At 43.4% G+C, this 9,601-nt stretch overlaps 1 long non-coding RNA gene across 1 annotated transcript; it reads right to left on the minus strand.

The window, feature by feature from the left end:
- Nucleotides 1-1,265: 1,265 nt before the first annotated feature.
- LOC147914673 (uncharacterized) lies at nt 1,266-8,978 on the minus strand. The gene is made up of 2 exons (XR_015554907.1): nt 8,805-8,978; nt 1,266-4,493 (listed from the first exon to the last, which is right to left on the minus strand). It is a non-coding gene; the product is annotated as an uncharacterized LOC147914673 (long non-coding RNA).
- Nucleotides 8,979-9,601: the final 623 nt, after the last annotated feature.

Here is a 9,601-nt window from a genome sequence, read left to right on the forward strand (position 1 = left end):
CACAGTGAGCCAGCCATTGAGGTTACCAAAGCCTTACTGCCAGAAATAGTTCCTAGGTTTGGACTACCTCGCTCTCTGCAGAGCGATAATGGCCCTGCCCTAAATCAGTTTACAATGTGGGCACTAAAAGACTGTAGGCACAGTCTCTTCTTCTGGATTTAGAAGTAACACAAATGAGAAAAGCAGTCTTACAAAACAGGATGGCTCTAGATGTTTTAACTGCTGCTCAGGGTGGCACTTGTGGCATCATTAAAATGAGAGCTATGTATACATTCCCGATTGCCATAATAATGTTGTAACCGAGCAAAAGGGGGCCGCTGTGCCCACCACAATCTGGCGTCAATCAATTGCAGATGAGTCAGTGGTTGAGAAAGGAAAATCTATACGATTAGCTAGCACAATCAGAAGATGGTGGACTAGTGTCCTAAAGAACATTCTGAAATCATACAGAATCTTCAGGCAGTTACATAGGGGAAATGGGCAGGGAAGGAAAGAGTTTAGGGATGTCCACCATACAGTGTGATGAACTTCAAGGCGCCACATTATCTCTTTCTTCTGTCATTTGTGATGGGTACCAACACAGCATTTTTCTTTCTGGAGGTCATCATGTTCCTGGGGGACTCAGAGAACAAAGTTATCCTTCTCACAGCTGGGAGATATACGTAAGCAAGAGTCCTAGAGCTAGCAGATCACGTATTTTGCAAAAGCAAGAGGTGCCTAGTCATCTAGGCTACGTGCAGGTTGGAGCGCATTCTCAGAGACTGGTGAGTCAGGATCACAGTTACAATACTGATTCCTTTCCCTAAGATGGCGTCCATCACGCTAACCTGAGATCTAGCTGTTACAATTTCCCCACTGTCAGTTGTAACTTCATAATCACATGAAGTACTTGGGAAAAAGGCCATCGACGTCTTCTAGCTACTTCCTGCTGATGAGGGGCTCTGCAAGGGGGAAGAATCTGGAAGCTTAAAATGGACAGTGAGGATCTAAGTAAGGCTTTTAAATTGTCTCACTCCTTTGGAACTGAGGGTTCGTTGTGACTTTCATTAAGGCTATTCGGTCTCCTGAACGTTGTGATGGGGACCAACAACACCGTTGGAGACACCAGCAACAACAGTTTCTACATTTCCAACAAAGGAAGAAAAGGAAAACGGTGGCACACACCAAGACAATGGTTCCGGGGGTAGGTAGTGAAGTTGGGAGAGCAGAGAAAAGCAGGTCATGTCACCTATAAATCCTCGAAGATAATTAACACTACTAGAATCCAGTATCCACAAATGTGTATTACAGTTTTTATTGAAACATAATTTTTCTCTCTAAAATCACCCTCATTTTTACCAAGGATCTAGTTTCAATAAACTTGGCCCAATTACTTACATAAGAACAGCAATTGATCATATAGACTCTTTGAAATCTGCTCTGCTGGAACTTTCTATAAGGAATCTCAGATTGAACTTTAGAGGCCTTTCGAGGCCAGCAAAGCCAAGTCAAGGACTTGTCATCAGATTTTGCCTGTAATACCTACAGATTTGGGTGAATTCCTCTCTTCTCGAGGTCCTCAAAATATTGAGGTTCCAGGCACCTGCCACATAAGTGACCTTCCTTACTTATCCATAAGGTTGCTGCTTGGGAATGCTGTAAACAAGGTACCAGGCCAACACTTCCAAGTGGCTTTATTCCATAAAGTCCAATCTTCATTCCTCAAGCGCTGGCTGGTCATATCCGAGTTTATGTATTTTTTTTCCTCAAGTATGATGTTCCAGTCAAAGCCTTGGTAATATAACCAGTCTCTCCAATCGTGTCCCGCTATAAGGAGAACAGATTCTTATTGAACTTATATAAACAACTATATTGCCATGAAAAAAATACTCACTTTCTAAGAGATTTCAAATCCTGGAGGGATCAGTTCGGGGGAAAGATAAATGTTTCAATTTTGCTTACAAAGGTATAAGTCACAGTTTTTTAAGAGAAAGAGAGAAAGATTTCCTTAAACCTGAAAATACAAAACATTAAAAAATCAGCAATATTTTAAACAAAAATTATAAAAACTATAATCATCCCCATCAGTTCATTCAGTCCTGTGTAATTGATTCTTGATCTTAATCTTCGGTTAGCAGTTTTACGAAGTCATCCGTTTCTTAGTTAGAATTTTGTAATTTCTTACCCAGTTTAGTTTTACGCTCTGAAAGTTTATCAGGAACCAGTACTCTAGAGTGTCAGAGTCCTTTCTATGAGTCTCTGAAGAGAAAATATATTTTGTAAAAGCATTAAAGTAACACAACTGTGTATACAAGACCCCAAAATGGCAATTGACAAAGAAATTTGGTTAATTCTGTGACATACAACATTTTAAAATAATAATCAGAATTATGACCATTAACCAGGACCGATCAGAGTTTTAGTAATGGTATACAATTTTAAAACACATAGCTATATTGATAACATTTACCAACATAATATCATAGATTCCATGACGCAACGTTTAGTTATCCATTTAAACAAGGAGACAACCACAGATCTTAAAGGCAAACAGAGAGAGGCTAATATTTAAGACACTTTTATCTTTACATATCTATTTAGTTTACCTGTCCTTAATAATTATAATTAGATTGTCTACAAAAACCTCACGAGACATCAGACAGAAACTGATATTATTCTGTTATTACTTTTGGGACAAATTTTACAAGAGAGATAACATGTCTGTATCATATCCAATGTTGATAACTTTGAAAACATATTTATTTCAATTAAACCAACAAACTTCATCAAGCTTTTCTTTTCTAAAGATCATTTTGTATCATGTTAACTCGAAAGACATCTGGGCTAGTTTCTGTTACGTTTAGAAATAACTTATAAAAGTGTTTACTCCAAGCCAATTAAATAGAGCTCCTTTAGAGACCGTACCATCCAGCAGCAGACAAATGCACATAGAGACAGATAAAACCAAACAGAGATCCTCAAAATTTTAACCAGTTCTCAGGTACAAAATTCAGAATAACAGTTAGGTCCGAACTATTTTTCTAGTAGGTGGATCTGCTCAGACGGCCAAAAATATTTACTAAAGATTCTTTTCTTTTGCTGTAAGAAATAGCAAAATAAGCTGTTTTTGAAATAACTTTGTCTTTTAGAAGTTTCTGTACATTAATTAAAGATTGCATCCCATCATGAGAGGTTTTGAGTCCCCTCTTTTAAGAGTGACCCTTAAGGTAGACTCATCTGAAACAGAGGTATCGCAGAATGGCCATTACAATTCTAAATTATCTCAAAAGTTTACTTATTTTTATTTTTACTTGCTTAATTTTGGATCAGGAATTTCTGGGGAGTTGAAGTGGGGAAGCTCACCGAGAGAGCAGCTTTGGTTTCATTTCGCCAGCAGGGCCCCTGGCATCCCACAGCCTGGCATGTTTAATTATTTAATTAGTTTCTTTTAAAGAGGCAGTAAAGTTCCTGATAATATTTAGAAGCCTCAAAAGATTAAAATAGGCTCCCCACTGGTTGTTTAATGTTATAGCCAGCTTTTTCCAGCTGCAAATGCCGATACACCAGTTTGGGTAAACTGAAATTGTCCCATGTTGGCCACTTTCTCTCTGGAATCTATGGAATATTGTGGCCATGTGGTATTACAAAAGAAAACTATCTTCTTCTTAGACATGGGCTCATAGCTGAAGTCAGCCCATTCAGCCAACAGGCGGCCCAGAGGGCTTTGCTTGAGAACAGACGGAGTTCCCCTCATTCCAATACACAGATATGGACAGACACATGGATCCAGACACAGAAAGAAACAGACACCAGTGAACCAGTTCCCAGATTTAGGGTAGAAATTCCTACAACTGTTCCCACTCCGAATGTGCACGCAGATGGCCCCTCTTTGAACAGAAGGGACCTCAGATAGAGGGGAAGAGAGTTCATGGGCATCCCCAAAGCGACTTACTGAATTTCAGATTGAGTCTGTAGACTTACCAGAAGCAAAAACAAACAGACACACAAACAATTCTAGCACCTGTTTCATTTCTTCAGCCACCAGGAAGCGTTGGAGGCAGTGCACAGTCAACAGAACTCAGGGGACAGTCCCCAGGAGAAAGACCATCCCGGCAGCTGCTGGGAGAGTCCCAAGATTCTTCCAGGAGCCAAGTAGCCATGGGCAGAGGCGGGTCCTATCTGGGTCACCAGAAACTGTAACTGAGGAAAAAGGGGCCGGTTCTGCCCTCTGCAATCCAGCGTCAATCAATTGCAAATGAGTCGGCTGTTGAGAAAGGAAAATTTACGACTAGCTAGCACAATCGGAAGATGGTGGACTAGTCTCCTAAGGAACCACCTTGAAGTCATACATGAATCTTGAGGCAGTTACATAGGGGAAATGGGCAGGGAAGGAGGAGGTTTAGGGATGTCGCTCATCTGGTGCGATGAACTTCAAGGCACCGGATTATCTCTTTCTTCTGTCATCTGTGATGCGTACCAACGCAGCATTTTTCTTTCTGGAGGTCATCATGTTCCTGGGGGAATCAGAGAAGAAAATTATCCCTCTCACAGCTGGGAGATATACGTAAGCAAGAGTCCTAGAACTAGCAGATCACGTATTTTGCAAAAGCGAGAGGTGCCTAATCATCTAGGCTACATGCAGGCTAGAGTGCATTCTCAGAGACTAGTGAGTCAGGACCACAGTTACAATACTGCTTCCTTTCCCTAAGATGGCTTCCCTCACGCTGACTTAAGATCTACCTGTTACAGTGTCACTACTTTACTTCAAGACACGGGGAAACAATTCAAGTTCCACGTCAGACCCCACCCTCTCTTTTAATGATTGGCTACATTCATGGTCAAGTCCTGGGTTCTGGACAACTATTGAAGCTCTCCTTATGGGATTAGCAGTCTTCTTGTGTCTGTTAGTTGTGGTATGCTGTCTTTTCCATTGTTTGTCTGTCAGTTGCCAACAAGGACTCACTTCCTTAACTTTGCCATCTCCACAGATGATTCTCTCTCATCTTGAAACGGTCACTATCTTGTCTGCACTCGATTCTGCAGCAGCCACATTTTGGTCATCTGAAGCCCCCGGTTCTAGTTACATCATCCCTGTTCAGTGACAGCTGTACGCCCCTACTCAGTAGGAAGTAGACACAGAAGATGGACCTTCACCCATTTCCCAAAGATTTTTGGGAATGGAGTGCTCAGGGGGAAATATGATGTGGTCGACACCTTGTTTATGACTCGTTTTACAATTTCCATAAGACCCCACTCAGTCTCACATGCCCCTACTTACTCAATCGCCTCTGGCTGGGAGCAAAGGAATTTACATGAGGAGGTAATCAATGACTTTACTCTCCTGCCTACGTGTTCCTTGAGGCACACTTTAAATAGGAATGCAAGGACACATCTCATTCATCCACCCACATGCTCTGGTCTCGGAGGCTAACCAGACGACCTAGTACTTTCTCTTTTGACATATCTATGGAATAGCAAAATAGCTAAAGAAGGTGTAAAATGGCCCCACACAGACACTCCCATGCAGCGGCTCTTTACTGCCCATGGGTCCTGTCCCCATGCTGAACACAAAATAAAGGTGCACGAACAAATGGGCGGCTCATGTCTGAAAATTCTTTTTCGACTCGTGACTCAGTGGCCCCACATCACTGAGAAGGCACCAGAGGACTCTGTATAGCAAACTTTACTGACTAGCTATTATCTTCTATTAGTCCCCATAGATTTATCTTCCCACACTTTGGTACCCTTGGAAACCTAAACTTCTGTTCCTCTCCTGTTACTCATCTGAAAGTGTACAGTAATCTCCCCTTATCCCTGGGGGATGCATTCCAAGACCCCCAGTGGATGCTTGACACTACGGATAGGACCAAACAATATAGATACTGTTTTTTCCTATATATACATACCTATGATAAAATTTAATTTGTCATTTAGGCACAGTAAGAGATTAACAACAACCGTAATAAAATAGAACAATTATAACAATATACTGTAATAAAAGTTCTGTGAATGTGGTCTCTCTGTCTCTCAAAACGTCTTGTGCTGTACTCTCCCTTCTCGTATGAAGTGAGATGATACAATGTCAACATGATGAGATGAATTGAGGTGAATGACATAGCACTGTCATGTTAGGCTACTACTGACCCTCAGGTCAGAAGGAGGATCATCTGCTTCCGGACTAAGGTTGACTACTTAAGGTAACTGAGACCACACAAAGTGAAAACGCCATAAGCGGGACTACTGTGCTGTTCTTTGGTTAAGATGCTGTGTCAGCCCAACGCTAGCCACCTCTTAGAGTTCCCTGCATTTCTCCCAAGTGTATGTGCATGCTAATTAACTTGTTCATTTTTCTCTGGTTAATCTGTCTTCTGTTACAGAGCCACAGCTGAGAACCTCAACGGATAGAAGAAAAAAGATTTTTCCCCACCCCTACAATTTCTGGTGACATGGATGGGATAGTAAAAGGATGGAGCCCTCCACTCTCCCTAGAGACTGCTATTGGGATACGGGATACCTGACCACCGACCAGCAGAAGGTAGGAATTCTTACCACGTCAGTCTCCCATATATCTGTCTGTTAGTGCCCAGTCAAGTGAAGAGGATAAAAATTATTCCTTGTCCTTTTCTTTCCAAATTCATATTGTTATGAGAAAATCATTTGCAACAATTAGTTCTTGAATTATGACCACCATGAATTTGGTTTGGGGTACCCACAGGTTATTATTGATCGTTACCCTCCCAGAAGTAGTCATTGTTTTCCTTTGTCTCTGTCTTCTCTTCATTTGTCATAAGGAAGAAAAACATAAGATGACTTTCTCCATTTGTCTTGTTTTTATATCCTGAGAATTTGGCTTTGTAACCAGTGAGAATATTCTTTCTGGTTTCTGCCACTTGGAGAGTGCAGATTGTTAGGCAATTGTCAGGTGGCTAGCCCTCCAGCCAGGAGCTCAGGACATGGAGTGACGAGCAGCATTCTCTCTCTCACCCTGCCAGATCTCAGGGGAGGTTGTCTTAATAAAGGGTCCCAGTCCGTAAAGGGCCTTTGTTGTCTCTCCCTTCATTGCCTTGTGTCTGCTGAGAACATTCCCACGCCAGTACCCCCTTTCTGGTAACACAGGTTAGTGGGTCTGTGATTTAAGGTGTCTCACTTTGGGGGAGATAGGAGTTTCTTTACCCCCTTCATGATGAAGGTCTTTGCTTTCTTAGGCTCTCTTTGGAGATGCTCTGCTTCTTGAGAGGCCTACATCTTTTGCACTCTCTTTGGGGACACCTCTTGTGTCCATGATTAAGCCACAAAAAGGCTTACTGGATTGGAGTCACAACTGAAATAGGTATACCTGTGAAGATTTGGACTTTTACATCTAAGAGGATTTTTTAGAGAGCTCTCATCCTAAACAAATCGGTACCTATTGGTACCTGTGGGAAGCTCAGAGTGAATACATACATAAATATAGAGAGAAGTAGGTACAGAAGAATGCCTTGGCTACTGTGAGAGAACAAAATGGAAACATTCCCTTAAGGAGATGAGGAGATAAGACATAAAACACATGTCAAGAGCTGCGAGTAGCTCTCCAGCAGGTGTGAATCTCCCGTGAGTGCTGTTAGCCAGGGACACTCGACAACTTCACAAAGGTCCATGGATGCTCAGGGAGGCTTAATATATTGCCCCTCACTCTGTAAGCAAGCCCACCAGGTCCAGGCCTTCCCATGGTTTGGGCCTCCACTGCAACAAAAATATCCATTGGACTCCTACCCTTAAAAGAAACAAAAACTTAAATAGTAATTACCTTAGGTTTATGGTAATAGGAAATATGCCCCTGAGTTTCTTCTTACATAAAACCTACATTTAACTCAGTCCCTTGGAAATAATAATCTTACCATGTCTTTGAACTCTAAGCATCCAAAGAGACAACTGCTTGCTAAAGCAACTCCTGAGACAAGGGAAACACAGAAAGAGTTTTTTAAAAAACACACTGCTACTTGATATTTCCATAGACTCCCTTGCCTAAAATTTAGCTCACAGTTTCTCATAAGATTACCTATTAAAGACAAATAAAATACTTAAAAGTCTTCTCCACAAATATTGTAAAAACCTTTAGCTGTCTGAGTGGGTAACTTTAACTTGTTCCACTAACAGAAACACCATTTGTTCCAACTATTCTTTAATAAGCTACTGAGTTTTGTATTATTGTACCTCACATGTGGCTAAATGTTACAATGTTAGCTCTCTGGTTGTCTCTTGTTTGTCTGTATGACTATGTGTGTATATTATGTGTATGTGGTATTTCTCCCCCTGCAGATAGTATTGCTAAAAACTAACTTGTGTAAGATGGCGGCATAGGCAGACTCTGAACTCACCTCCTCCTGTGGACACAGCCAATTTACAACTACTCGTGGAAAAATTACCCCTGAGACAGAACTGAAAACTGGATAAGAGGAACTCCTGGAACAACGGACAATCCTAATTGAGGTGGAAGAGGCAGAAACTCCCTTCTGGAGAGGAAAAACGCCACCCTCACAAGCCGCCAGCTTCCCAACTGCCCGGGAGCAGCGCACAGGTCCGCAGCCTCCCTGGAGGAGCAGGGCCCTGAGCCGGGGAGCGCCCCCGCTGGGGGCATTTTGTGGACCCAGCACAATCGAGCCGAGTGGCATAATACCTGACTTTGCCTGCTACTAAAACATTGGGGAGTACCCCCAGAAAAGCTGGTTCACAAAGAAACTAAAACTGGCTCTTAAAGGGCCCATGCGCAAACTCACCCGTTTCTGAAAGCAACCTAAAATCACCAGAAAGAAAGGTGCACAGTGCTGTGGTAAAAAGAGACTCACCTAATAGGCCCTGAGTGCATCTCGGTGAGGGGTGAGACCTCTCCAGGGACTGGGACATTGGCGGTGGCCATTGTGGTGGCCTGGTGTGGGTGTGCTGACACAGACGCCATTGGAGTTCTCCCTGAGGCCTGCTAGCCCAGGGTCTGCCCCACCCGCTAGAGCACTGATTTAATCCAGCTCAGCCAGGGCAGGCAGCACACCCTAGAGACTGGACCCACCCAACAACAAGCCCTCAGGCAACTTGTGGGCCTGCGTAGATTGGTGACTGGATTCTCTGCAGCCTGGCAACTGAGCCCACTTCAGTGGGGCAGGGCGTGCACAAGGAGCGGGTGGAGAGTGTGGGGCGGTGGTGGAGTGTGTGGGGCTCCCGCCGTGGAGAGACTGGGTCCGCTTCGGGCGGTTGGGGCGCACACATGGGGCAGGACTGTGTTGACTGTGTGTGTGGACCTGTGGGCAGCAGGGCTTGTCAGCTGCAGAAGACTTGTGCTTCTCAAAGACCCACAGAGGGGTTTTGCCCCACCTTCCAAAGCCTGAAACAATTGGGTGCTCCTGTGCCTGAGGCCAGCCCCACCCAGCTGCAATCCTCAGAGAGCTGACAACAGACCTAAAGGCTGGAGGCTTACAGCAATTGTAAGGCCCTGAGCCTAACAACCTGCCACACTGGGGGCCTACTCACTTAAAAGAAATACTGCAACACAAATGTGGTATTAGAACTTGCAGCCAACTGTGCTGGGGCTCCCCACACCTGATAAAGAGACTGAAGGGCCCACAACAACTACAAGCAGCTGAGCATTGCA

Source organism: Ceratotherium simum, chromosome 17 (genome assembly GCF_057802395.1).
Source record: "Ceratotherium simum simum isolate JZ-2026a chromosome 17, ASM5780239v1, whole genome shotgun sequence".
In the NCBI taxonomy this organism is placed as follows: domain Eukaryota; kingdom Metazoa; phylum Chordata; class Mammalia; order Perissodactyla; family Rhinocerotidae; genus Ceratotherium; species Ceratotherium simum.